At 34.9% G+C, this 7706-nt stretch overlaps 1 non-coding gene across 1 annotated transcript; it reads left to right on the forward strand.

Moving 5' to 3' along the window:
- The first annotated feature begins 7599 nt into the window (after positions 1-7599).
- On the forward strand, positions 7600-7706 carry LOC121216648 (small nucleolar RNA R71). Its single transcript, XR_005912829.1, has one exon. It is a non-coding gene; the product is annotated as a small nucleolar RNA R71 (small nucleolar RNA).

Here is a 7706-nt window from a genome sequence, read left to right on the forward strand (position 1 = left end):
CCAACATTAGACACAAATAGAAATGTTTTACAATGGATTTAATGTGCATACAATGATGGTGGTTAACGTAACACCCATTTTCATGTCTTTGATATCAACAGCTCCGTGTGAGAATACTTGAACTACTTCAAACGGACCTAACCAGTGAGATTTCAATTTACCATGGAATAATTTGAGTCTAGAATTAAACAGTAATACATGTCGTCCTAGTTCAAATTGCCTTGGCATAATTTTGTTATCATGTCATCGTTTGGTCTGTTCCGTGTATAGTCTAGCATTTTCATATGCTTATGCCCGAAACTCTTCCATTTTATTTAACTCTCACAACCTTTTATTACTAGCAACAGCCCAGTCCATGTTTAGTTTCTTGATAGCCCAAAATGCTTTCTGCTCAAGCTCAATAGGTAACTGACATAGCTTCCCATAAACAAGTTTAAAAGGCGACATCCCTAATGGTGTTTTAAACGCAGTTTAAGAGGCCTACAAAGATTCATCCAGTCTAGTGGACCAATCCTTACGAGATGGATTCACTAGTTTTTCCAAAATCTCTTTAATTTCTCTATTAGAAATCTCAGCTAGTCCATTTGTCCGCAGTTGATATGTCGTAGCAATCTTATGATTCAGCCCGTACCTACTCAAGGCATTGGCCACTAGTTTGCAATCAAAATGGGATCTTTCATAGTTGATAATGGCTCTAGGTGTACAAAATCTTGTAAAAATGTTCTTATGTAGGAACTTCAGTACTAACTTAGCGTCATTAGTAGCTAGGGCTACCACTTCTACCCATTTAGAAACGTAATCTACTGCCAAAAATATTTATGATTTGCCTAATGATGGTGGAAATGGACCCATAAAGTCTATTCCCCATACTTCAAATAACTCAACCTCCAATATACTTAGCAGCGGCATTTCATGTCTCCTAGATAGATTCCTCGTTCTCTGAACAAATTTGGCCAATAGAATCTCGACTAAAGCACTTTAGCAGTGATTCTCATTCCTCTAAAATGTCCTCCATAAGGAGATGAATGACAATGCTCCAAAATACTATGTATTTCATCGTCAGAAACACACTTTTGAATGATTTGATCGACACAATGTTTAAATAAGAAAGGTTCATCCCAATAATAGTGCTTAGCATCATGAAGAAATTTTCGCCTTTTGTGGGTGTTTAAATTAGGCGACATTACACCACTCACCAAGAAATTCATTATATTGGTATACCAAGGTAATGCTTTGTAAAATACCAATTATTCTTCTGAAAAATCTTCTTTAATAAAGTTTCCATTGCCATCTACATTACCCAATTCTAACCTTGATAAATGATCATCCACTTGGTTTTCAGCCCCCTTTCGACCCTAAATTTCCAAGTCAAACTCTTGTAGTAACAATACCCGCCTAATTAATTTTGGCTTGGCATATTTCTTATGTACCAAATACTTAACAGTCGAGTGATCCATGTAAACTATGACCTTGGTACCCACTAGATAATGATGAAATTTGTTGAATGTGAACACCACAGCTAAAAGCTCTTTTTTCGTGATGGTATAATTAAGTTGTGCATCCATTAGAGTTTTTCTAGTGTAATATATTGCACGCAGTATTTTGTCTCTCCTCTTCCCCAACGCTTACTCCCATGGCATAATCGTTGGCATTGCACATGAGTTCAAATGGCAAGGTCCATTCTAGAGCTACTACAATTGGTGTTACTACCAGTCTTTTCTTTAATTCCTTAAAAGCACCTAGACAGTGTTCATCAAAATCAAAGGGTTTATTTTGCTATAGTAGTGTGCACAAGGGTTTAGATAACTTCGAGAAATCCTTAATGAATCTTCTATAAAATCCTACATGACTTGGAAAACTTCTAACACCCTTGACGCTGGTGGAAGGTGGTAATTTTTCTATTACTTCAATTTTTGCTCTGTCCACTTCAATTCCTCACTGTGATATCCTATGCCCTAAGATAATTCCTTCATGAACCATGAAGTGGCTTTTTTACTAGTTTAAGATAAGATTTGTTTCTTCACAACGACATAAATCGAATTCCAAATTTTTTAAACAATAGTCAAAATTGTTGTCAAATAAAAATAAATCATCCATGAAAACTTCAACGAATTTCTCTACCATATCCGAGAATATGGCCATCTTACAACGCTGAAAGGATGCCAGACCATTACATAATCCAAACGGCATTCTTCTAAACCCAAAAGTACCATATGGACACGTGAAAGTTGTATTTTCTTGGTCACTAGGAGCTATGACAATCTAATTATACCTTGAATAATAGTCCAAGAAACAGTAGAAACCTTTTCATACTGACTGTCCAACATCTTATCAATAAACGGCAATGAGAAAAGGGTCCTTCCTACTTGCCTTATTAAGCTTCTGATAATCCATGCACACTCTCCATCCTGTGATTGTAACAGCTTGTTTTCTATGAAATTAGAATAGTGGTTTTGGGACCAAAAATCTAACATGAAAATATTTATTTTATTATTATTTTAATGTCTACAATATGTTAGTAAAGTTGTATAAAAATTTCGTTGAGAAATTTTAACGTTTGCATGCTTAATTAAGTAAAAAGGAATAAATAAAAAAAAGTGCAAAAGTAGAGTTCTATTAGTTAAAGGTATCTATTAGCTATAAAATTAAATGGTTGAGGGATTTATGTGGTAAATAGACCATTATTATTATCAGTGGACCTTTATGGACACAATTTAAGTGATTTTAAGTTAAAACACTAAGGTTAAAATAGTAAATTAATAAATTAACTTAAAATAAAAATGAAGAAAGATGGTATCATCTTCCTCAAGCTTTATTTTCACCAAAAATTAAAGAAGAAAAAGTAGTTGATAGAGTTTTAAAGCTTCGGTCATTGCTAGCTTGCATGTAAGTGTAATTTCATTTCGTTGTTAATGATTTTTATGTTTTCGGGATCGTTGTAGTTTAATCTAGCTAGCCCAAGGACTAATTTGTAAAAGTTTTAAAGAATTAGGGTTTTTCCATAAATGCAATTGTATGATTTATGAATTTTGATGAAATATTATGAGTCCTTGTTGTTAAATAAACAACTTTTGTGAAGTAATTTTTGATGAAATTATCATTTAGGGACTTATTTGTTAAAGTAGAAAAATGTCATAGTGAAATTGTGAATTAATGATTTGGTTGGGCTGATATGAGTCCCTAGGTAAATTAACTAGCATGGTATGTGGATAAAATTGCATGAATTTCAATTTATGAGTTTAAGGACAAAATTGTAAAGAGGTTAAAATAATAGGGGCAAAATTATAATTTTGTAAAAGTATAAATTTTTGACTAAATTGAATAGAATGAATATTAAATGGGTTAAATTTTCTTATTTAGATCAAGTTAAGCCTCGTACGGATCTAGATCGAGGAAAAGATAAAGTCTCGAACTAGTGAATCATATTTCGACATCTTTTAAATCGAGGTAAGTTCGTATGTTTAAATAATGTTTTAATGTTATTTGATTTATGTGCTACTATGCTATTTATCATGTCATGTTACGACGAAAATCCAACTATGTTATGACGACTATCGATCCCCATTTGAACCTTAGGAATATATAGGATACAAATGACATGTCATTAGGGTTACCATGTTTTGGGTGCTGGTCCTGAATGTCCTACCTATGGCTGAGTTCCAGCATTTTTTATGGATACTCGTCAGCTTGTGTGAGTGGCATTGTGTAGCTACATTTCGACCATCAGCTTGTCTGAATAGACCCATTTATAGCTCGAGTAAGCATCGATGTAAAGGAAAAGGAAATGGAATGGTTTCGACCATGTCGCACACTTTGTGTAAGCTTCCCATGCATCTGATATTATTCTAAATGGTTCAACGGGCATGAAAAGGGAAGGAACGGTAAGTGTTCCAATGGCTAAATTATGAACTTATAATAAGGTATAAATTGGTGTTGATCAAAGTATCTATAATTATGTTTATGGAAAGTATGAATTTAAATGTGCTATGTTCATGTATTATACCTTACCATGTGATGATATTGTTGAGTTATGTGTTAAAGCACTAACTATTGTTATTGATGATACTTAGACTTGTGCCAAGCTTGTGTTGGATTGATTCATCTCAATTTTATAAGATTTTTCATTGAAATGGTAAGCTATCTTTATGATGTATGAACTTACTAAGCATTATATGCTTACGTAGTTTCTTTCCTATATTTTATAGATTATCGGAAGCTTGACAGGTTTAGAAGCTCGTCAGAGACCTATTACACTATCCAGAGATTATAACGGTATATTTTGATGTTTTAGTCATGGTTATAATGGCATGTATAGGTGGACTTGTGTCTAATGTTTCAGTTGATGTTTATGGCATATAATGTTGCCTTGAATTTGTGGTATTATAGTTGGTGTGCTTTTGGCACTTTGATACATTGATGGTTGATGCCAATATGGCTTGGTTGATGCATGTTTTAAATGACCAATTTGGTATGTGATGATGTAGTTTCAATGTGGTCAATTGTGATGAGTTTTTGGTATGAAAATAGGTTACATATAAATGTTTGATATATGGACAATTATGCACATGTTTAGATAGATTTGATGAGTTATGTTTGAGGTGCCTTATTGGCATATTGGTTGAATGAATTATTTGTACATTTAAATGGTCATATTATGTATGTTTTGGCATGTCTTGATTCCTTGATCATAGGTCATATGGCTTGTAGGTACTTACTGGAAATGGGTGAAAGAAATGGCTTGATTTTGGTCAATTTCTTGTCCACGCGGCCTAAGACACAAGCGTGTGTCTCAACCGTGTGTGACACACGGCCATGTTACACGGCCTTGTGTCCCTTATACATTTTAAAGGTTGTATTTTAAAAGTTACACGGCCTAGCACACAGCTTAGCACACTAGTGTCTGAGGCCATTTTGAGTGTTACACGGCCTAGTACACAGGCGTGTGGCTTGGCCATGTGACCAAAGTCAGAGAGTTACACGGGCATGGACACGGGCTGGGACATGGCTGTGTATCAATATTTCAAATGTTACACGGCCTGAGATACGGGCGTGTGTCTCAGCCGTGTGAGTTACACAGCCGTGTGACCCTTGCAGTGTGAATTTTTCTAACTTTTTCATCAATGTTTTAAATGTTCTCGATTTAGTCCCGAATCATGTCTAAACTGTTTTTAAGGCTCGAGGGCTCGAATAATGGTCGATATGCATGTTTGAATGGTTTATGCTATGATTTATGAAATGTTTGGAAATGAATGATTTTAAGTTACGTTTTTATGGTAATGCTTCGAAACCTTATTCTAGCAACGAATACGAATACAGTGATCGTGTGACGTGGTGTGAGATCATTATTGTCGTTGTTAACCACTGTGACACCTCTTTTCTTAGGGACACATTGTACAGGGCTTACCCACGACTTGCCTAAGATTGGGTAAATAATGCTAACGTCAAACCACTTGATAATCTCTTTCTTGACAACTTCTTTCATTATCGGGTTCAATCTTCTCTGTTGTTCAATAAACTTTTTGTGGCAATCATGTAACAAGATTTTACGCATGCAAAACATAGGACTGATCCCCTTTATATCAGTAACGGTCCATCCTAACGCCTTCGTAAATCGTTGCTGGACTTCCAACAACTTGACTTCATGTTAAGATGTCAATTCCTCAAAAATCACAACTGGCAAGGTAATTTTATCTCTCAAGTACTCATATTTTAAATGTTACAGAAAAGGTTTCAACTCCAATGTAGGAGGTTCCTCTATAGAAGGTTTAAGAGGCTTGAATGAATGACTTAATAAATCCAAAGATTCAAATTTTTTCCTTGGTCTCTCTAATTTCTGTTTGGCTTCCATGAATTGACTGAGTTCTTCGAAACATACTTCATCAATCCTTTCTAATAAGTCTTCGTTATTATCAAAATTGTTGTGGCAAAGTCTGTTGAATTCTTCCTCCACTATCGTATTTATAAAACCAATGGCGTGGCATACTTCATTTTTGTCTACACATTTCAAAGCATCAAAAACATCAAAAGTAACATGTTGATCATTTACCCTCATGGTCAGTTCACCCTTCTGTACGTCAATTAGAATTCTGCCTGTAGCAAAAAAAGGTCTTCCAAGGATAATTGACACATTTTGATCCACTTCAAATTCTAGAATAAGGAAGTCAAGACGAAAGATAAATTTATCCACTCTTACCAATACGTCCTTAATTTTACCTTTCGGATGGGTGTAGGATCGAACAACTAACTGCACAGTCACTGTAGTAGGTCTGGCATTCCCGATTCCTAGCTTTCTATAAATAGACATAGGCATTAGATTTATACTCACTCCTAAATCACATAATACCTTACCAACATAATGATTTCCTATTGAACATGGAATAGTGAAACTCCCTAGATCCTTCAACTTTGGAGATAATTTATTCATCAACATTGTTGTGCACCCTTTAGTGAGAGCAGCAGTCTCAAATTCTCCCAATTTACGCTTCTTAGACAATATATCTTTCATAAATTTCACATAATTGGGCATTTTCTACAAAGCTTCTACCAACGGTATGTTGATATGGAGTTACTTCGAAACATCTAAAAATCTTTTAAACTAAATATCCTACTTGGATTTGTGAAATCACTGAGGAAAAGGTAAAGGTGGTCGTCTTTCAGATTGCTAATATTGTTTTGCTGTGGCATCTCTATTGGAAACATGATCTGATTTTGTCACAACATTTCTCTATGTACCCTTTTCAGGTGTTATCTGTTGTTCAGTAGGTTCTGAGATCTTTTTTTGATTACGGTTGGATTTGTCTTTCTCTGTCATGGCATCTTGAACAACTTCATCCAACTGAGTCCCACTTCTAAGAGTGATGGCCTTGCACTGCTCCTTCCTTTTGGTTCTCAAAATTTTCAGTATCACTTCGCAATGCTCTTTGTTGCTTTAAATTTAGAGCTTTTGCTATTTTCCACACTTGATTTTCAAGAGCTCAGAGAGACACAGCTTGACTCTGAATCACAGCATCATTTTTTGCCATATACTCCTTCAACAAAGATTCAATATAATTAGAATATGATACCTGACCATAACCGAGTGGTGCATTGTGGTTATTTTGTCTTGCAACATTTTTTGAACTGCCCACACCATGATTATTCCAACTAAAATTTGGATGCTGCTTCCACTCCGGATTGTAAGTGTAGGAATTGAGGTTAATATTCTGATTAAAATTAAGCATGTAATATACTGATGCTGGTTTTGATGGACATTTATCAAACACGTGACTTTCACCACAACAAACACATGAAAACTGGGTTGATTTCATCTCTTGGACTGCAGTTGGATTTTTCATTATTTTAGTCATGTTAGCTAAAGAAGATACTTGGGCTGCCAATGAGGTAATTGTGTCGAGCTCCACGGTACCTGCAGCTCTTTTGTACGTCCCAACTCTTGTGGTAGGGTACTAATAATCATTGTTGGCAATCTTTTCCAAAATCTCATATGCTTTGTTGGAAGATTTATCCAACAATGTATTATTATTGTCAGATGCATCAACTACCATTCTCGTATGTGCATTAAACCCAATATAGAATATTTTTATTTGAGTCTAGTGTTGAAATCCATGCATCAGACATTTCTGAATTAAATCTTTAAATCGTTCCCATGCTTCATATAATGTTTCATCCTTTAACTGCCAAAAAGATGTGATGTCATTTCTAAGCTT

The sequence above is a fragment of the Gossypium hirsutum genome, chromosome D04 (assembly GCF_007990345.1).
Source record: "Gossypium hirsutum isolate 1008001.06 chromosome D04, Gossypium_hirsutum_v2.1, whole genome shotgun sequence".
NCBI lineage: Eukaryota > Viridiplantae > Streptophyta > Magnoliopsida > Malvales > Malvaceae > Gossypium > Gossypium hirsutum.